The sequence below is a fragment of the Pleurodeles waltl genome, chromosome 4_1, assembly GCF_031143425.1.
Source record: "Pleurodeles waltl isolate 20211129_DDA chromosome 4_1, aPleWal1.hap1.20221129, whole genome shotgun sequence".
Classification (NCBI taxonomy): Eukaryota; Metazoa; Chordata; class Amphibia; order Caudata; family Salamandridae; genus Pleurodeles; species Pleurodeles waltl.
Window position 1 is genome coordinate 81674860 of NC_090442.1, and position 22885 is coordinate 81697744.

The following is a 22885-nucleotide window of genomic DNA, read 5'->3' on the forward strand; positions in this document are numbered from 1 at the left end:
CCAGGTCCCCAGCACTCCACCCTGCAATGCTCAACTCGCTGAATTGTTCTCCAGCGGCGTGGGACCTTCTTTTGTTGTGTTGCATCAACTGCATTTTTCACCTCCTTTGAACCCAGATCCTGCGGCTTCTGGGGGTGCTGGCTGGCACCCTGACGGCTCTCTAAAGTGCTGAGAGCCCCCTCTTCCTCGTTACACAGAGTTGAGGCCCCCAAATCCCTCCTGGGTCTATCCAGCGCCATTTTGATGAAAAACACACTTTTGTCGTAGCCAAGGCTTGTTGGTGCCTTCCAACACAAAATCTCATCTGCAACAATCTTCACAACGTCTTCTACTTTCCGGGGACTCTTCTTTTGCACCCTCTTCTGGGTTGGCAGGCGCTCCTGTCCTTCCTGGAACTTCTTTCGACTTCTGGACTTGGTCCCCTTCCTTTGCAGGTCTTCAGGTCCACTAATCCAGCAATTGTTCTTTGCAGACTTGGTTGGCTGCTGCAAATCCCCAAAACGAGGTGTAGTGCATCCTAAGGAAACGTGCAGTACTTTAATCCTGCTTTTCAGGGCTCTGGGGTGGGGTAATTTACTTACCTTTACTGTATTCTTACTCTCCCAGTGATTCTGCACATACTACACTTGTCTAGGGAGGAATTCGTGTTTCACATTCCACTTTTTAAGTATATGGTTTGTGTTGCCCCTAGACCTATTTTCTCTCATTGCATTCTATAGGATTTCCTACTGTTTGCATTGTTCTGTGACTATTTACTTGTCTAATTTTGGTGTCTAGTGTATATATTATGTATAATACTTACCTTCAGAAGTAGTATTGTCTCTAACATATTTTTGGTACTGTGTCACCCAAATAAATACCTTTATTATTGGTAATACTGAGTATTGTCTTTACTTGTGCATACGTACGTACTGTGTAACTATAAGTGGTATTGCATGAGCTTTGCATGTCTCCTAGTTCAGCCTAAGCTGCTTGTAGGAAAGTACCATCTTGCCTGGCCTGTTACCCCCATATTTCACTGTATATATGTTGTTTTAGTGTATGTGTCACTTGGACCCTGCCAGCCAGGGCCCCAGTGCTCATAAGTGTGCCCTGTATGTGTTCCCTGTGTGATGACTAACTGTCTCACTGAGGCTCTGCTAACCAGAACCTCAGTGGTTATGCTCTCTCTGCTTTCTAAATTGTCACTGACAGGCTAGTGACCAATTTCACCAATTCACATTGGCATACTGGAACACCCTTATAATTCCCTAGTATATGGTACTGAGGTACCCAGGGTATTGGGGTTCCAGGAGATCCCTATGGGCTGCTGCATTTCTTTTGCCACCCATAGGGAGCTCTGACAATTCTTACACAGGCCTGCCACTGCAGCCTGAGTGAAATAACTTCCACGTTATTTCACAGCCATTTACCACTGCACTTAAGTAACTTATAAGTCACCTATATGTCTAACCTTCACCTGGTGAAGGTTGGGTGCTAAGTTACTAGCCAAGGTGCCCCCACATTGTTCAGGGCAAATTCCCCAGACTTTGTGAGTGCGGGGACACCATTTCACGCGTGCACTATACATAGGTCACTACCTATGTATAGCGTCACAATGGTAACTCCGAACATGGCCATGTAACATGTCTAAGATCATGGAATTGTCACCCCAAGACAATTCCATGATTCCCCGAGTCTCTAGCACAGACCTGGGTACTGCCAAACTACCTTTCCCGGGGTTTCACTGCAGCTGCTGCTGCTGCCAACCCCTCAGACAGGTTTCTGCCCTCCTGGGGTCCAGCCAGGCCTGGCCCAGGAAGGCAGAAAAAGGACTTCCTCAGAGAGAGGGTGTTACACCCTCTCCCTTTGGAAAAATGTGTCAGGGCTGGGAAGGAGCAGCCTCCCACAGCCTCTGGAAATGCTTTGATGGGCACAGATGGTGCCCATCTCTGCATAAGCCAGTACAATTCAGGGATCCCCCAAGGGGAGTGACCACTCCCCTGACCTGCACCTCCCAGGGGAGGTGCCCAGAGCTCCTCCCGCGTGCCCCAGACCTCTGCCATCTTGGATTCAGAGGTGTGCTGGCACACTGGACTGCTCTGAGTGGCCAGTTCCAGCAGGTGACGTCAGAGGCTCTTTCTGATCGGCTCTTACCTGTGTTACTAGCCTATCCTCCTTCCTAGGTAGCCAAAACTCCTTTTCTGACTATTTGGGGTCTCTGCTTTGGGGAATTCTTTAGATACCGAATGCACAAGCTCACCAGAGTTCCTCTGCACTTCCCTCTTCACCTTCTGCCAAAGGATCGACCGCTGACTGCTCAGGATGCCTGCAAAACCACAACAAAGTAACAAAGACGACTACTGCAACCTTGTATCGCTTATCCTGCCGCCTTTTCGACTGTTTCCTGGTGGTGCATGCCCTGGGGGTACTCTGCCTCCTCTCTGCACCAGGAGCACTGAAGAAATCTCCCGTGGGTCGACAGAATCTTCCCCCTGCAACCACAGGCAACAAAAGACTGCATCACCGGTCCTCTGGGTCCCCTCTCAGCACGACGAGCGTGGTCCCTGGAACTCAGCAACTCTGTCCAAGTGACTCCCACAGTCCAGTGACTCTTCAGTCCAAGTTTAGTGGAGGTAAGTCCTTGCCTTCCCACGCTAGACTGCATTGCTGGGTACCGCGTGATTTGCAGCTGCTCCGGCTCCTGTGCACTCTTCCAGGATTTCCTTCGTGCACAGCCAAGCCTGGGTCCCCGACACTCTAACCTGCAGTGCACAACCTTCTGAGTTGTCCTCTGGCATCGTGGGACTCCCTTTTCTGACTTCGGGTGGACTCCAGTTCACTCCTCTTCCAAGTGCCTGTTCCGGTACTTCTGCGGGCGCTGCCTGCTTCTGTGAGGGCTCCCTGACTTGCTGGGCGCCCCCTCTGTCTCCTCATCCAAGTGGCGACATCCTTGTCCCTCCTGGGCCGCAGCAGCACCCAAAAACCCTAACCGCGACCCTTGCAGCTAGCAAGGCTTGTTTGCGATCTTTCTGTGTGGGAGCACCTCTGCAAGCTTCTTCACGACGTGGGACATCCATCCTCCAAAGGGGAAGTTTCTAGCCCTCTTCATTCTTGCAGAATCCACAGCTTCTACCATCTGGTGGCAGCTTCTTTGCACCCTCTGCTGGCATTTCCTGGGCATCTGCCCTCTCTCGACATTGTCGCGACTCTTGGACTTGGTCCCTTTGTTTCACAGGTACTCAGGTCCGGAAATCCACTTTGGTTGAATTGCTGGTGTTGTTCTTCCTTGCAGAATTCCCCTATCACGACTTCTGTGCTCTCTGGGGAATATAGGTACACTTTACACCTACCTTTCAGGGTCTTGGGGTGGGCTATTTTTCTAACCCTCACTGTTTTCTTACAGTCCCAGCGACCCTCTACAAGCTCACATAGGTTTGGGGTCCATTCGTGGTTCGCATTCCATTTTGGAGTATATGGTTTGTGTTGCCCCTATATCTATGTGCTCCTATTGCAATCTGCTGTAACTTTACATTGCTTGTATTACTTCCTTTTGCTATTACTGCATATTTTTTGTATTGTGTACATATATCTTGTGTATATTTGGCATCCTCATACTGAGGGTACTCACTGAGATACTTTTGGCATATTGTCATAAAAATAAAGTACCTTTATTTTTAGTATATCTGTGTATTGTGTTTTCTTATGATATTGTGCATATGACACCAGTGGTATAGTAGGAGCTTTGCATGTTGTAGGAGGCTGGACTGGCTTGTAGTGAGTACCAAGGGGTACTTACACCTTGCACCAGGCCCAGGTATCCCTTATTAGTGTAGAGGGGTGTCTAGCAGCTTAGGCTGATAGAAAAGGTAGCTTAGCAGAGCAGCTTAGGCTGAACTAGGAGACAAGTGAAGCTACTACAGTACCACTAGTGTCATATGCACAATATCATAAGAAAACACAATACACAGATATACTAAAAATAAAGGTACTTTATTTTTATGACAATATGCCAAAAGTATCTCAGTGAGTACCCTCAGTATGAGGATAGCAAATATACACAAGATATATGTACACAGTACCAAAATATGCAGTAATAGCAATAGAAAACAGTGCAACCAATGTATAGTCACAATAGAATGCAATGGGGGCACATAGGGATAGGGGCAACACAAACCATATACTCTAGAAGTGGAATGCGAACCACGAATGGACCCCAAACCTATGTGACCTTGTAGAGGGTTGCTGGGACTGTAAGAAAACAGTGAGGGTTAGAAAAATAGCCCACCCCAAGACCCTGAAAAGTGGGTGCAAAGTGCACCTAAGTTCCCCAAAGAACACAGAAGTCGTGATAGGGGAATTCTGCAGAAACAACAACACCAGCAATGCAACAACAATAGATTTCCTGACGAGAGTACCTGTGGAACAAGGGGACCAAGTCCAAGAGTCACGATCAAGTCGGGAGTGGGCAGATGCCCAGGAAATGCCAGCTGTGGGTGCAAAGAAGCTGCCACTGGATGGTAGAAGCTGAGGATTCTGCAGGAACGACAAGGGCTAGAAACATCCCCTTTGGAGGATGGATGTCCCACGTCTTGAAGAGTCGTGCAGAAGTGTTTTCGTGCAGAAAGACCGCAAATAAGCCTTGCTAGCTGCAAGGGTCGCGGTTAGGGTTTTTGGATGCTGTTGTGGCCCAGGAGGGACCAGGATGTCGCCAATTGCGTGAGGAGACAGAGGGGCCGCCCAGCAAGAGAAGGAGCCCACCCAGAAGCAAGCAGCACCCACAGAAGTGCCAGAACAGGCACTACGAAGTGGAGTGAACCAGAGCTCACCCGAAGTTGCACAAGAGGGTCCCACGAAGCCGGAGGACAACTCAGGAGCCCGTACAATACAGTTTAGAGTGCCGGGGACCCAGGCTTGGCTGTGCACAAAGGAAATCCTCGGTGAGTGCACAGGAGCCGGAGTAGCTGCAAAACACGCGGTTCCCAGCAATGCAGTCTAGCGTGGGGAGGCAAGGACTTACCTCCACCAACCATGGACTGAAGAGTCACTGGACTGTGGGAGTCACTTGGACAGTGTTGCTGAGTTCAAGGGGCCTTGCTCGTCGTGCTGAGAGGAGACCCAGAGGACCGGTGATGCAGTTCTTTGGTGCCTGCAGTTGCAGGGGGAAGATTCCGTCGACCCACGGGAGATTTCTTCGGAGCTTCTAGTGCAGAGAGGAGGAAGACTACCCCCACAGCATGCACCACCAGGAAAACAGTTGAGAAGGCGGCAGTATCAGCGTTACAAGGTCGCAGTAGTCGTCTTTGCTACTTTGTTGCAGTTTTGCAGGCTTCCATCAGTCGATTCCTTGGCAGAAGGTGAAGAGAGAGATGCAGAGGAACTCTGATGAGCTCTTGCATTCGTTATCTAAGGAATTCCCCAAAGCAGAGACCCTAAATAGCCAGTAAAGGAGGTTTGGCTACCTAGGAGAGAGGATAGGCTAGCAACACCTGAAGGAGCCTATCAGAAGGAGTCTCTGACGTCACATGCTGGCCCTGGCCACTCAGAGCAGTCCAGTGTGCCAGCAGCACCTCTGTTTCCAAGATGGCAGAGGTCTGGAGCACACTGGAGGAGCTCTGGGCACCTCCCAGGGGAGGTGCAGGTCAGGGGAGTGGTCACTCCCCTTTCCTTTGTCCAGTTTCGCGCCAGAGCAGGGCTGAGGGATCCCTGAACCAGTGCAGACTGGCTTATGCAGAGATGGGCACCATCTGTGCCCATCAAAGCATTTCCAGAGGCTGGGGGAGGCTACTCCTCCCCAGCCCTGACACCTTTTTCCAAAGGGAGAGGGTGTTACACCCTCTCTCTGAGGAAGTTCTTTGTTCTGCCTTCCTGGGCCAAGCCTGGCTGGACCCCAGGAGGGCAGAAACCTGTCTGAGGGGTTGGCAGCAGCAGCAGCTGCAGTGAAACCCCGGGAAAGGTAGTTTGGCAGTACCCGGGTCTGAGCTAGAGACTCGGGGGATCATGGAATTGTCTCCCCAATGCCAGAATGGCATTGGAGTGACAATTCCATGATCCTAGACATGTTACATGGCCATGTTCGGAGTTACCATTGTGATGCTATACATATGTCGTTACATATGTTTAGTGCACACGTGTAATGGTGTCCCCGCACTCACAATGTCAGGGGAATTTGCCCTGAACAATGTGGGAGCACCTTGGCTAGTGCCAGGGTGCTCACACACTAAGTAACTTAGCACCTAACCTTTACCAGGTAAAGGTTAGACATATAGGTGACTTATAAGTTACTTAAGTGCAGTGATAAATGGCTGTGAAATAACGTGGACGTTATTTCACTCAGGCTGCAATGGCAGGCCTGTGTAAGAATGGTCAGAGCTCCCTATGGGTGGCAAAAGAAATGCTGCAGCCCATAGGGATCTCCTGGAACCCCAATACCCTGGGTACCTCAGTACCATATACTAGGGAATTATAAGGGTGTTCCAGTATGCCAATGTAAATTGGTGAAATTGGTCACTAGCCTGTTAGTGACAATTTGTAAAGAGAGAGCATAACCACTGAGGTTCTGGTTAGCTGAGCCTCAGTGAGACAGTTAGGCACCACACAGGGAACACATACATATAGGCCACAAACTTATGAGCACTGGGGTCCTGACTAGCAGGGTCCCAGTGACACATAACAAACATACTGAAAACATAGGGTTTTCACTATGAGCACTGGGCCCTGGCTAGCAGGATCCCAGTGAGACAGTGAAAACACCCTGACATACACTCACAAACAGGCCAAAAGTGGGGGTAACACGGCTAGAAATAGGCTACATTCTCACACATGTCTCCTAGTTCAGCCTAAGCTGCTCTGCTATAGCTACCGTCTATCAGCCGAAGCTGCTAGAAACACCTCTTCTACACTAATAAGGGATAACTGGACCTGGTACAGATGTAAGTACCCCTTGGTACCCACTACAAGCCAGGCTAGCCTCCTACACTGCTCTGCCATAGCTACCTCTATCAGACTAAGCTGCTAGAACACTACTACATTCACTAACAAGGGATAACTGGACCTGGTGTAAGGTGAAAGTACCCTAGGTGCCCACTACAAACCAGGTCAGCCTCCTACAGCTCCCACATGGGGAAGATGTAATGTTGCCTTCTTTCTCAGATTTTGTTCCGACGCGGCAAAAGTAGCTTACACTGTCAAATGGACTTTAGCGCAGGCACCAGAGCTATTTCGCAACCATGTAGGGTGGGATGAAGATTCCCCCCACCATGTAATACCAATTACATCCACACCTCAGCCTGAATATCCTGTTAAAAATGAGGCGAAAGCTCCAATGAGAAAAATCCTTACACAACTCGAGTACCAGGAGTAATTGAGCTCTGTGTCTCTGCTATGAATAACCTGTTCTTTCCCGTTTCAAAACCATATATGCAATACAAAATGCACACAGCACAGCACTCATCAACAACATTGTGCGTAAAAAAAATACAAAACAACCTTTGACATTTCCAACTTTTTTTCTGCCAAAAGTAAGGGGCATATAAGCCCCTAGCGCCCCCTAGCGCCCCCTAGCGCCACCTTGCGCCACTTTAGCGTCATTTTTTTCACGCTAATGTGGCCCAAAGAGGCCAAAATCCTCACGCCATATTTACAAAGTGGTGCAATGCAAGCATTGCGCCACTTTGTATCCCTTTGCGCTACATTATGCCTGTGCCAGGCCTAGGCCCATATTTATACTTTTTGACGCTAAACTGCGCTAACGCAGTTTAGCGTCAAAAAGTTTTGCGCCGTCTAACGCCATTCTGAAGCGCCATGCGGGCGCCGTATTTATGGAATGGCGTTAGACGGCGCAATCAGACCGGCGCTGCCTGGTTTGCGTGGGAAAAAACCACGTAGACCAGACAGCGCCGGCGTAGGGGGAAAATGGCGCATGGGCGTCTTAAAATGGGGCAAGTCAGGTTACGTCGAAAAAATCGTCTTAACCCGACTTGCGCCATTTATTTTCGACGCCCATCCCCCATCAACATGACTCCTATCATTGTAAAGATAGGAGTCATGCCCCCTTGCCCAATGGCCATGCCCAGGGGACTTCTGTCCCCTGGGCATGGTCATTGGGCATAGTGGCATGTAGGGGGGCACAAATAAGGCCCCCCTATGCCACCAAAAAAAAATATAAAAAATAAAAAATTATACTTACCTGAACTTACCTGAATGTCCCTGGGGTGGGTCCCTCCATCCTTGGGGGTCCTCCTGGGGTGGGCAAGGGTGGCAGGGGGGGTCCCTGGGGGCATGGGAGGGCACCTGTGGGCTCATTTTGAGCCCACAGGCCCCTTAACGCCTGCCCTGAGCAGGCGTTAAAAAGTGGCGCAAATGCACCGTTTTTAGCCACGCCAACTCCCGGGCGTCTCTTTTGCCCGGGAGTATAAATACCACGTAAAGGCCTGGGAGTCATTTTTTAGACGGGAACGCCTCCCTTGCATCTCATTAACGCAAGGAAGGGGTTCACGCTAAAAAATGACGCACATTCCGGGAACTTTGGCGCTATTCGCCTCTAACGCCATAGTATAAATATGGCGTTAGTTGGCGTTAGTTTTGCGTCGAAATTGCGTCAAAAAAAACGACGCAATTTCGGCGCAAACGGAGTATAAATATGGCCCCTAATGTATGCAAAGGGGGCATTCCCTCATTAAGGGGGGGGGAGGGGCAGAAAAATGCACAAGGAAATCCAAGAGATTTCCTTGCATCATTTTTTACGGCACTTTTAACTGCTGCTCAGAGAAGGAGTTAAAAGGGTGCTTCCATTATTTATAATGGGCTCCCATGTACTCTGCAGGAGTAGCATCAATATGTTTGTGCTACTCCTGCAGAGTACATTGTTAGCGTCAATAAAAATTATGCTATTGCCCCCTACCCTGTGCCATTGTGCTCCATATCTTAGATCGGGACACACATGGTGGCGGTGGGGGGGCGCTAAGGGGAGCAAGGAAAGTGGCACTGCACTAGGTGCTGCGCCACTTTTCTTAAATATGCCCCCGAATGCCTGAGAGTTGGGACCTAAGTGCATTCTCATTTGGCTCATAAAAAAGTTTTTTCCATTTACCACAAATCTATAAGAACAGCCTGGGGTTGATTTCAGCCCATGTAACATAAATATTGCATAATATTGCTCCTGAGATGTTGTCCTATGTGGATGACATCTGTCTCACAGTTGACGACCACAACATTCACCTTGCTAAGGTCGATTGGATAATTTTAGGGTTTGCAGCCATTGGCTACAAATTCAACTTGAAGAAAACAAAAATAGCCTTTCTCGGAGTCCTGTTTCTGGGATACAAGCTTTCAGACAAAGAGCAAGCGCCTGGCCCCCCAAAAAATGCAGAAAAATGCGCTCCACTCTAACCACCTAATACAATCAAGAAACTGAAGTTGCTGCTCAGTTTCTTCAACTTTGGCAGAATTTACATTCCTGATTATGCTCAATGCATACAACCACTCTATGATTTAATCCATCCAGATTTTTCAAGCAGAGATTGAACAGTGGAACACACATTCAATCTTAGAGAAATGCAGCATGACATGCTAGAAGGAAAACGCTTATACACATGTGACAACAAAACAAATTTGGTCATCAGAATAATTACTGGTGCCATTGGGTTCACCTATGTCACTTTCAATGAGGGTGACAGTACGCATAGCATACAAATATAATTTGTACTCCAATGCAGAACAATGTTTTGCACCCACAGAAAAGATTCTGAATGCTGTACAGATGGATGTCATTAAGTAGTGACCACTAGCCCAAGGGAAACACATTATTGTCGTTACCCTAGTGCCAGCCCTAGAGGCAGACATCAAAGTTAGTGTTCCCAACACTAAATCATCACATTCATGCTGGATTCCATGGGCAATCTCTGACTGCTACTGATGTTGACTAAATTTTTGATCCAAAATTAAAAACACAAGAATTTCTCCAATACGAACAGGAGTACCCTGCACCTTCTAACATATTGAGACTTGATCAATACCAAGCTGTTATTTACACCAATGGTTCAGCATTACCAATAGTAGGCACTAAGCACCAATACTCAACTGCCCGAGCAACTGTGAGTGGTGTGATGAGGGATGGTGACTTCCACCCTTACAATATGCATATGCAGAACATAGGGGACTGCACAGCACAGTTGGCTGAGCTTAAAGCTCTTATCTTGGCACTAGAAAATATGGATACAGAACATCTCACATTGATTGTGTGTGGTTTGTTGTACTGTGTCCAGTCCTTCAATTATTATATAAATCATTGACGGTTGAACGGGTTCAGAGACTCAAAAGGCAACACTATAAAACACAGAACTCTGTGGGGGAGGGTAGCTGATCTCAAGGACTGACAGCTCCTGTAGTACATACATTGGGCCATCACTGTGTAGGAGTACACATTATATGAAACACTTTGGCTGATGAAGCTGCTAAATCTGCTGTAGGCAAGGCTTCTGTTGCTGCAGTGATTCATTCTCACGCGAGACTGGATAATGAGATTCAGGCTGCCTTGAATGCTTCGGCTGAGGGCAAGCCTCTTCAAAAAGCATACCCTGCAAAATATTCCTACCACATCAGTGCACAAAACCTTGCATTTGCGTCAATTTCTGGGGTGGGTGATCGAGTGATCCCTATCCAAGATCACAGATTAGATCTCATCAAAGCAGCGCATGAGAGTGTCACTTCTGCTAATGCTGGTATAGCGGCCACAGTATCACTCTTACAGAAACGCTTCAGGTGGCTAGGTCTGTACAAACAGACCAAGAAATATGTCCTTTGTTGTGACATTTGCCATCAAATAAAGGTCTATAACAAACGCCCTCCACAAGCATCCCTTTTAGTGTTAAATAGGCCACTACAATGTGTGTATCGGTACCATTGCGGTCCCTTGGAACCTGATGGTGCATAAAAATACTGTAGATTCATGTTCCAGATTCTTGTGGGTGTGGCCACAGGGGTAGGCTGATGCTCGAACTGTTATTAAAGACTTGCTGATATTTATCAATACATATGCTGTTGCAGAATTCCATTTGGATCAGGGTCCTGCTTTTGCCTCTAGGCGACACTATGGGGACGATGGGTGTTGAGCTCCATTACTCTTCGCCATATCATTCCGATTGTCATTCTGCTGTGGAGAGGAGAAATCGAGGGCTAAAGCAGTCCTTAGCAGCCAGAGCATTAGGTTCAGGCCACAGTTGGCTTCATTACTTGTATGGGGTCCAGAGAGCACTGAATAACCTGCCAAGACGCTCCTTGGGGGGGACGCACTCCTTATGAGGTCCTCTTTGGGATACCTATGTATGTCCAATATCTTGATGGCCCTGGTATGGAGGCGGCAGACACACCATTTGGCATAAATGAATGTCTCACTGTCTTACAAGAGATTTCATCAATTTCATGATGACAGTTCATCTGCCAGAGCCGCCATCTTGGGAATAAGATATTCACCAACAACTTCCAGAGGCTAGATTCTTAAAGTAGGGGATCTGGTTTGTGAGAAGATTGCTATAAAAAAGGAATTTGGTCTATCCTACAGAGCACAGGTTAAAGTCCTGGGAATTCAAGGCTCCAGAACTGTTATTCTACCACCGCTGCCAAGCTCCAAAGGAAACAGATTAATCTCCATTGACTACATCAAATTGCACCATGTGGCCGATTCTGCACAGTAGACCCCCAAGACCCCTTGGGTAGTTCCCACTCCTCTCTCACTACCCAACAGGATATAACTCTTCAAAAAGAAATAATGATTCTGAATATACCAGCATGTATAACAATGCTACCTATGCACCCTCAAGCATTGGTTGGGTAGAGAATGAGCTTCTGCTGATTTCTGTCACCACCTCGCCGACAAGAACAGTTCAAGAGTTGGCTGTTTATTACTCTAATGCAACACAAACTGACAACACCATCTACTATGGACCTCCACAAGAAGTGTGTAGGAAAGTAGCCTCTTTCTAGCCTTGTTACCCCCACTTTTGGCCTGTTTGTGAGTATATGTCAGGATGTTTTCACCGTCTCACTGGGATCCTGCTAGCCAGGGCCCAGTGCTGATAGTAAAGACCCTATGTTGTAAGTATGTTTGTTATGTGTCACTGGGATCCTGCTAGCCAGGACCCCAGTGCTCATAAGTTTGTGGCCTATATGTGTTCCCTGTGTGGTGCCTAACTGTTTCACTGAGGTTCTGCTAACCAGAACCTCAGTGGTTATGCTCTCTTTGCTTTCCAAATTTGTCACTAACAGGCTAGTGACTAAATTTACCAATTCACATTGGCATACTGGTACACCCATATAATTCTCTTGTATATGGTACTGAAGTACCCATGGTATTGGGGTTCCAGGAGATCCCTATGGGCTGCAGCATTTCCTTTGCCACCCATAGGGAGCTCTGACAATTCTTACACAGGCCTGCCACTGCAGCCTGAGTGAAATAACGTCCACGTTATTTCACAGCCATTTACCACTGCACTTAAGTAACTTATAAGTCACCTAAAAGTCTAACCTTCACCTGGTGAAGGTTGGGTGCAAAGTTACTTAGTGTGTGGGCACCCTGGCACTAGCCAAGGTGCCCCCACATCGTTCAGGGCAAATTCCCTGACTTTGTGAGTGCGGGGACACCATTACATGCGTGCACTATACATAGGTCACCTATGTATAGCGTCACAATGGTAACTCCGAACATGGCCATGTAACATGTCTAAGATCATGGAATTGTCACCCCAATACCATTCTGGTATTGGGAGGACAATTCCATGATCCCCTGGGTCTCTGGCACAGTACCCGGGTACTGCCAAACTGCCTTTCGGGGGTCTCTACTGCAGCTGCTGCCAACCCCTCAGACAGGTTTCTGCCCTCCTGGGGTCCAGGCAGCCCTGGCCCAGGAAGGCAGAACAAAGGATTTCCTCTGAGAGAGGGTGTTACACCCTCTCCCTTTGGAAATAGGTTTGAAGGCTGGGGAGGAGTAGCCTCCCCCAGCCTCTGGAAATGCTTTGATGGGCACAGATGGTGCCCATCTCTGCATAAGCCAGTCTACACTGGTTCAGGGATCCCCCAGCCCTTCGCTGGCGTGAAACTAGACAAAGGAAAGGGGAGTGACCACTCCCCTGACCTGCACCTCCCAGGGGAGGTGCCCAGAGCTCCTCCAGTGTGTCCCAGACCTCTGCCATCTTCGAAACAGAGGTGTTGGGGGCACACTGGACTGTTCTGAGTGGCCAGTGCCAGCAGGTGACATCAGAGGCTCCTTCTGATAGGCTCCTACCTCCCTTGGTAGCCAATCCTCCTAACCTGGTAGCCAAACCTCCTTTTCTGGCTATTTAGGGTCTCTGCTTGGGGAATTCTTCAGATAACGAATGCAGGGGCTCACCAGAGTTCCTCTGCATCTCCCTCTTCACCTTCTACCAAAGGATCGACCGCTGGCTGCTCAGGACGCCTGCAAAACCGCAACAAAGTAGCAAGACGACTACTAGCAACATTGTAGCGCCTCATCCTGCCGGCTTTCTCGACTGTTTCCAGGTGGTGCATGCTCTGGGGGTAGGCTGCCTTTACCCTGAACCAGAAGCTCTGAAGAAATCTCCTGTGGGTCGACGGAATCTTCCCCCTGCTAACGCAGGCACCAAAAGACTGCATCACTGGTCCTCTGGGTCCCCTCTCATCCTGACGAGCGTGGTCCCTGGAACTCAGCAACTCTGTCCAAGTGACTCCCACAGTCCAGTGACTCTTCAGTCCAAGTTTGGTGGAGGTAAGTCCTTGCCTCCCCACGCTAGACTGCATTGCTGGATACCTCGTGATTTGCAGCTGCTCCGGCTCCTGTGCACTCTTTCAGGATTTCCTTTGTGCACAGCTAAGCCTGGGTCCCCGGCACTCTTTCCTGCAGTGCACAACCTTCTGAGTTGTCCTCCGGCGTCGTGGGACTCCCTTTTGTGACTTGGCGTGGACTCCGGTTCACTTTCCTTCCCAGTGCCTGTTCAGGTACTTTTGCGGGTGCTGCTGCTTCTGTGAGGGCTTCCTGAGTTGCTGAGCACACCCTCTGTCTTCTCCTCCAAGTGGCGACATCCTGGTCCCTCCTGGGCCACAGCAGCACCCAAAAATCTATACTGCAACCCTTGCAGCTAGCAAGGCTTGTTTGCAGTCTTTTTGCGTAGGAACACCTCTGTAAGCTTCATCGCAACGTGGGCATCAATCCTCCAAAGGAGAAGTTCCTAGTCCTCTTCTTTCTTGCAGAACTTCAAGCTTCTTCCAACCAGTGGCAGCTTCCTTGCACCCTCAGCTGGCATTTCCTGGGCTCCTGCCCACTCTCGACACTGTCGCGACTATTGGACTTGGTCCCCTTGTCTTACAGGTACTCAGGTCCGGAAATCCACTGTTGTTGCATTGCTGGTGTTTGTTCTTCCTGCAGAATCCCCCTATCACGACTTCTGTGCTCTCTGGGGGTAGTAGGTGCACTTTACACCTACCTTTCAGGGTCTTGGGGTGGGCTATTTTTCTAACCCTCACTGTTTTCTTACAGTCCAGCGACCCTCTACAAGCTCACATAGGTTTGGGGCCCATTTGTGGTTCGCATTCCACTTTTGGAGTATATGGTTTGTGTTGCTCCTATACCTATGTGTTCCTATTGCAACCTATTGTGATTCTACACTGTTTGCATTACTTGTCTTGCTATTACTTACCTAATTTTGGTTTGTGTACATATATCTTGTGTATATAACTTATCCTCATATTGAGGGTATTCACTGAGATACTTTTGGCATATTGTCATAAAAATAAAGTACCTTTATTTTTAGTAACTCTATGTATTGTGTTTTCTTATGATATTGTGCATATGACACCAGTAGTATAGTAGGAGCTTTACATGTCTCCTAGTTCAGCCTAAGGTGCTGTAAGTACCTCTGGTACCCACTACAAGCCAGGCCAGCCTCCTACAAAGTGGATCCGTCCACCAGCAGTGAACAGGGTCCTGTGTTTGCACAGACTACTCCTGGTTACTTCATTGACCTTGATTACTTTTCTTCATCCTCATCTACATCTTCAACTGAAAATGTTTCAAAGACATGTAAGCTGTACATATGACTTGAAAATAGCTATCTGGTATATCCATGGTATTATTGTCTGTGGAGTCTACTGACATTGTTTGCCTTTCTTTTATAGATTGGTTTTGTGACTGTTTTCTTTCTCCTGATAAATGGTCATTATCTTCCTGAATGCTCTGCCGTGGAGCTGGTGGATGAAGTTTTAACACCATATCTTTCCTCACATAAGGTCCAAAGAGACTTGTCCCTTGTGAGCATTTCAGTAGTCCTGATTCCTGATGGGATTGTTTGGGACAAAGCACTATTTGATATTTATGGGCCTACTGAGGCTATCCAAATTCCGTATTTAAGATTTCAGTGACTGATGTAATTACACCTGGTGTTGTTTCTGGTGACTGCGATGTTAAAACAGTTGACTCTATGCTGTCTGAGCTGCAGGATTACACTGTATTTGAAGGATTATAGAGAAATGTTCTGTTATGAGCATTGGGGAAATTACTTTCTTCACTGAGCTAAAAGACTGATACCTTTAATTCCACACTTTCAAGTCCCGGTGAGTGGTTGTAGGAAGTTGGCTCTGTATGTGTTATTTCAAGGTAAGAAATAACATGCACAAGTCCAAGGGTTCCCCTTAGAGGTAAGATAGTGGCAAAAAGAGATAATACTAATGCTCTATTTTGTGGTAGTGTGGTCGAGCAGTAGGCTTATCAAAGGAGTAGTGTTAAGCATTTGTTGTACATACACACAGGCAATAAATGAGGAACACACACTCAGAGACAATTCCAAGCCAATAGGTTTTTGTATAGAAAAATATCTTTTCTTTTAAGAACCACAGGTTCAAATTCTACATGTAATATCTCATTTGAAAGGTATTGCAGGTAAGTACTTTAGGAACTTTGAATAATTACAGTAGCATATATACTTTTCACATAAAACACAAATAGCTGTTTTAAAAGTGGACACAGTGCAATTTTCACAGTTCCTGGGGGAGGTAAAGTATTGTTAGTTCTTGCCGGTAAGTAACCCACCTACAGGGTTCAGATTTGGGACCAAGGTAGCCCACCGTTGGGGGTTCAGAGCAACCCCAAAGTTACCACACCAGCAGCTCAGGGCCGGTCAGGTGCAGAGGTCAAAGAGGTGCCCAAAACACATAGGCTTCAATGGAGAGAAGGGGGTGCCCCGGTTCCAGTCTGCCAGCAGGTAAGTACCCGCGTCTTCGGAGGGCAGACCAGGGGGGTTTTGTAGGGCACCGGGGGGGACACAAGTCAGCACAAAAAGTACACCCTCAGCAGCGCGGGGGCGGCCGGGTGCAGTGTGCAAACACGCGTCGGGATTCCAATAGTTTTCAATGAGAGACCAAGGGGTCTCTTCAACGGTGCAGGCAGGCAGGCAAGGGGGGGCTCCTCGGGGTAGCCACCACCTGGGCAAGGGAGAGGGCTTCCTGGGGGTCACTCCTGCACTGGAGTTCCGATCCTTCAGGTCCTGGGGGCTGCGGGTGCAGGGTCTTTTCCAGGCGTCGGGATTTCAGAGTCAGGCAGTCGCGGTCAGGGGGAGCCTCGGGATTACCTCTGCAGGCGTCGCTGTGGGGGCTCAGGGGGGACAACTTTGGTTACTCACAGTCTTGGAGTCGCCGGAGGGTCCTCCCTGTAGCGTTGTTTCTTCACCAGTCGAGTCGGGGTTGCCGGGTGCAGTGTTGCAAGTCTCACGCTTCTTGCGGGGATTGCAGGGGTCTTTAAATCTGCTCCTCTGAAACAAAGTTGCAGTCTTTTTGGAACAGGGCCGCTGTCCTCTGGATTTTCTTGTTCCTCTTGAAGCAGGGCAGTCCTCTGAGGATTCAGAGGTCGCTGGTCCTGGGGAAAGCGTCGCTGGAGCAGGTTTCTTTAGAAGGCAGGAGACAGGCCGGTAGGACTGGGGCCAAAGCAGTTGGTGTCTTCTTTCTTCTTCTGCAGGGGTTTTTCAGCTCAGCAGTCCTCTTCTTCCTGTAGTTGCAGGAATCTAAATTCTTAGGTTCAGGGGAGCCCTTAAATACTAAATTTAAGGGCATGTTTAGGTCTGGGGGGTTAGTAGCCAATGGCTACTAGCCCTGAGGGTGGGTACACCCTCTTTGTGCCTCCTCCCAAGGGGAGGGGGGCACATCCCTATTCCTATTGGGGGAATCCTCCTTCTACAAGATGGAGGATTTCTAAAAGTCAGAGTCACCTCAGCTCAGGACACCTTAGGGGCTGTCCTGACTGGCCAGTGACTCCTCCTTGTTTTTCTCATTATCTCTCCTGTACTTGCTGCCAAAAGTGGGGGCTGTGTCCAGGGGGCGGGCATCTCCACTAGCTGGAGTGCCCTGGGGCATTGTAACACGAAGCTTGAGCCTTTGAAGCTCACTGCTAGGTGTTACAGTTCCTGCAGGGGGGAGGTGTGAAGCACCTCCACCCAGATCAGGCTTTGTTTCTGTCCTCAGAGAGCACAAAGGCTCTCACCGCATGAGGTCAGAAACTCGTCTCTCAGCAGCAGGCTGGCACAGACCAGTCAGTCATGCACTGAACAATTGGGTAAAATACAGGGGGTATCTCTAAGATGCCCTCTGTGTGAATTGTTTAATAAATCCAACACTGGCATCAGTGTGGGTTTATTATTCTGAGAAGTTTGATACCAAACTTCCCAGTATTCAGTGTAGCCATTATGGAGCTGTGGAGTTCGTTTTTGACAGACTCCCAGCCCATATACTCTTATGGCTACCCTGCACTTACAATGTCTAAGGTTTTGCTTAGACACTGTAGGGGCATAGTGCTCATGCACCTATGCCCTCACCTGTGGTATAGTGCACCCTGCCTTAGGGCTGTAAGGCCTGCTAGAGGGGTGACTTACCTATGCCACAGGCAGTGTGAGGTTGGCATGGCACCCTGAGGGGAGTGCCATGTCGACTTAGTCATTTTCTCACCACCAGCACACACAAGCTGGCAAGCAGTGTGTCTGTGCTGAGTGAGGGGTCCCTAGGATGGCATAAGACATGCTGCAGCCCTTAGAGACCTTCCCTGGCATCAGGGCCCTTGGTACCAGGGGTACCAGTTACAAGGGACTTACCTAGGTGCCAGGGTTGTGCCAATTGTGAAAACAATGGTACATTGTGGGTGAAAGAACACTGGTGCTGGGGCCTGGTTAGCAGGGTCCCAGCACATTTCTCAGTCAAGTCAGCATCAGTATCAAGCAACAAGTGGGGGGTAACTGCAACAGGAAGCCATTTCTTTACAGTGGTTATTGCACATGCACATTTTGCTAATTCCTCAGGGGGTTTCAAGATTAGCTGGCCAGACCCTTGCTATGTCTCTGGCCAACACTCTGGTATAGTTACAACGTACAGTGTGGGAAAACTGTGCCAACATTGGTTACACTCTTACACCTTAGCAGCAGTTAAAGAACATCTTGGTCTCCTACCAGAGGACGTAGACTTGCAGAATTTCTTGCTAGGTCCAAGAAAACCCCACTCTAAACTTTTCCTGTATGCCGTAAACAATGGGATCTGGAAGCTTTCTCAAATGGAAGTTGTTGCACGTTTAAGGTGGATAGATGAAGAAAATATGGAAAAGGCTTTAGCTTTTGTTGATAACGGCATGAACACTCTGTCCAACAGAATACATACACTTAATAATATAGTGCCATCTGCAATTGACATCATTCAGAATATGTTCCTTTTACAACATGGTCAAAGTCATCTGCGTTCCATCATGCAGTTGCGTTGGACATTGCATATTCTGCTCAAAGGTTTGCTCCTTGAGTCCTTTGGACCACTGCCTGTTCAGAAAAAATATTTTTGCATCCATTCACAAAGGGGAAGGGGTCCTATGGGGACCCCTTCCAGTTTGTGAATGGGTTAGCACCAGTTTGAAACTGGTGCTAACTGCGATTGTTTTGCAACCACATTCACAGTCACAAAACAGTCATACATGGCACTGCGAATTGCAATTAGGAAGTGAACGCCCCTTCCTGCTTGCGACTCGCAAACCCTTTTTGCAATTCAGTAAATAGATTACCGATTTGCAAAATTGGATGTGTGTATCGCAAAATGCTTTTTTCTTGTCGCAATCAGGCTCATTCTGCGAATTGGGCCGTTGGCAACAAGAAAAAAGCTATGTACATCTGGCCCTAAATGTAGTATTGCGCTTAGAAAGTCAATAGCTCCAACTGGAGCTATCAAAACAGCTTGTCCCTGTGAGTGCGGCCATTCCCAGTGGGGTAGCAACTTGAGACCTACCTCATGAATATTTATGAAGTAGTTCATTTCTGACCCCATTGGGAATCGCAAACAGTGTCATTGCGTCTTGCAAATTCTGAGTTGCTAAGAGTCGCAATTTGCGAGTTCCAAAACATACTCTTTGTACACGCGGCCCTTAATCTTTAAAATTCATATCTCGATTTGTGTATGTTGCATTTTTCTCCTTTTGGTCTTATTTTACTCAGATAAATATTGGCTATTTTTCTAAACTGAGGAGTACATTTGCGGTGTTTTTACTGTGTTACTGTGTGTGTGTACAAATACTTCACACATTGCCTCTGAGATAAGCCTGACTGTGTGAGCCAAGCTACCAATGGGCTGAGCAGGGGTTATCTTAGCTTTGTAAATCCCTTCCCCTGCCTAGAGTGAGGGTCCTGCTTTGACAGGGTCCATTTCTAACAATAATTGTATATCTTGAAGCACTTGTTTTTATCTTAAACATAATCTCTTTGCACATTTTGCAGCAGACTATGGGGGTTATTCTAACTTTGGAGGAGTGTTAATCCGTCCCAAAAGTGACGGTAAAGTGACGGATATACCACCAGCCGTATTACGAGTTCCATAGGATATAATGGACTCGTAATGCGGCTGGTGGTAAATCCGTCACTTTTCCGTCACTTTTGGGACGGATTAACACCTCCTCCAAAATTAGAATAACCCCCTATATAATTTTGCGTGTAATGCAGTTTTAAAATAATTACGTATTGACAGTGCTTTTTGCCACAAGCTGGACCTTGAAGCACTATGAGGACTTGTAACTATTCTCTTGGTGTAGGAGGCTGGCCTGGTTTGTAGTGGGTACCTAAGGTACTTACACCTTACACTAGGTCCAGTTATCCCTTATTAGTATAATGTAGACGGTGTCTAGAAGCCAGGCTCTCTAGGGGTAGTGTGGATGGGCAGCCAAGGAATAACTAGGAGACATGCAAAGCTCATGCAATACCACTGTAGTCACACAGTACTCACACACACATGAAAGAAAATACTCAGGCCCATATTTATACTTTTTGACGCTAAACTGCGCTAACGCAGTTTAGCGTCAAAAAGTTTTGCGCCGGCTAACGCCATTCTGAAGCGCCATGCGGGCGCCGTATTTATTGAATGGCGTTAGCCGGCGCAAGCAGACCGGCGCTGCCTGGTGTGCGCGAGAAAAACCACGTACACCAGACAGCGCCGGCGTAGGGGGAAAATGGCGCATGGGCGTCTTAAAATGGGGCAAGTCAGGTTACGTCGAAAAAATCGTCGTAACCCGACTTGCGCCATTTATTTTCGACGCCCATCCCCCATCAACATGACTCCTATCATTGTAAAGATAGGAGTCATGCCCCCTTGCCCAATGGCCATGCCCAGGGGACTTCTGTCCCCTGGGCATGGTCATTGGGCATAGTGGCATGTAGGGGGGCACAAATCAGGCCCCCCTATGCCAAAAAAAATCATTAAAAAAAAATAAAAAAATACTTACCTGAATGTCCCTGGGGTGGGTCCCTCCAGCCTTGGGTGTCCTCCTGGGGTGGGCAAGGGTGGCAGGGGGGGTCCCTGGGGGCAGGGGAGGGCACTCTGGGCTAATTTTGAGCCCACTTGTCCCTTAACGCCATGCCTGACCCAGGCGTTAAAAAGCGGCGCAAATGCGCCGTTTTTAGCAACGCCCACTCCCGGGCGTCTCTTTTGCCCGGGAGTATAAATACCACGTAAAGTCCTGGGAGTCATTTTTTAGACGGGAACGCCTCCCTTGCATATCATTAACGCAAGGAAGGGGTTCACGCTAAAAAATGACGCACATTCCGGGAACTTTGGCGCTATTCGCCTCTAACGCCATAGTATAAATATGGCGTTAGTTGGCGTTAGTTTTGCGTCGAAATTGCGTCAAAAAAAACGACGCAATTTCGGCGCAAACGGAGTATAAATATGCCCCTCAGTGTTACAAAAATAAAGGTACTTTATTTAGGTGACACAAATGCCAAATATACCATAGAGACTATACTCCCTTAGGAGGTAAGTAATACACAAAATATATACACTAGTATGCAGAAATAGCTGTAAAAACAGTTAGAAAACAATGCAAAAAGTGAAAATCACAATAGTTAGAAATGGGCCTGGGGGAACACAAACCATATACTAAGCAAGTGGAATGCGAAAGTCGGTTTCCCACCTAGGCAACTGTAGTGTGTACAGGGGCACTGGGAGTATTAGAAAACACCAAAGGTAAGTAATAGAATCCACCCCAGAGCCCAGGAAAGCAGGAGTAAATCACAGCAACTTTCCTAGAACACACAAGAACACAAGAATGAAGATATTGCAAGAACCAGAAGAGACTGCAAGACACTAACAATGGATTCCTGGACCTGAAGACCTGTGAAATAAGGGGACCAAGTCCAAGAAGCACTGAAGAGTTCAGAGAGAACAGGAGCCCCTGCTAACCCGGATGAAGGTGCGAAAGAAGAGCCACTGGTGAAGAACAGTCAGTACTGCACCCAAGAAGACGGATGCGGGTTCCTGGTTGGTGCAGATGATGTCCCACGCCAGATGGATGATTGCAGTCTGGTTTGCGTCGCTGGATTCCACCAACAAGCCTTGGCACACGCAAAGCAATAAGGGGACAAAGAAGGCGCAAAAGGAGGCCCACCTGGTGCAGTGTAAATGGCAGTGAAAAGGTGCATGCACCTTTTCACACAGGCTGCAATGGCAGTCCTGTAGAAGCCTTTGCACGGGCTCCCTATTGGTGGAAAAATAAATGCTCCAGCTCATAGGGATCCCCTGGATCCCTAATGCCCTGGGTACCTAGGTACCATATACTAGGGGCTTATAAGGGGGCACCAGTATGCCAATTTTGGGTGAAATCCTGGGTTACCAGTATGCAGTGACAACATTTAGAGGAGAGAGAGCATAATCACTGGGGTCCTGGTTAGCAGGATCCCAGTGAACACAGTCAAACACATTGACATCATGCAGAACATGGGGGTAACATGCCAAAAAGAGGGTACTTTTGTACACTAGTGCACCAGCCAGGTTTCATACCTGGGACCCTCTTATTACACACAGACGTTTACAGTGGTTACCATTACCAACTGAGCGTTCCCCCCCAATCCGAGTACAGTTCCTACAGACTAATTTAAGTTGCATTTATTTCTCATTAAAGGTGTGTGCATTATATTTTATACGCATTTACTTGTAGGTGAAAACCAACAAAATAATTGCAAGACATTTTGGTGGTCATTACAACCCTGGCGGTCGGTGTTGAAGCGGTGGTAAGACCGCCAACAGGCCGGCGGTAAACAATTTGCAATTACGGATGTGGCGGAAACCGCCAACAAAGACAGCCACTTTAACACTCCGACCGCCACAGCGGTACAAACAGCGCGGCGGTCACCGCCAACAGACAGGCGGGAGACAATGTACCGCCCACATTATTATGACAGGCCAATCCGCCACCTTTTCCGGGGCGGATTCACCGCGGATAAAAACACGGCGGAAACAGGAATCCCGAAGGAAAAACGCTCACCTCTACACACCCCACGAGGAACGAGGACGCCATGGATCCAGAACTCCAAATTCTACCTGCAATAGTCTTCCTGCTCCTCTAGCAGGAGCACGAACG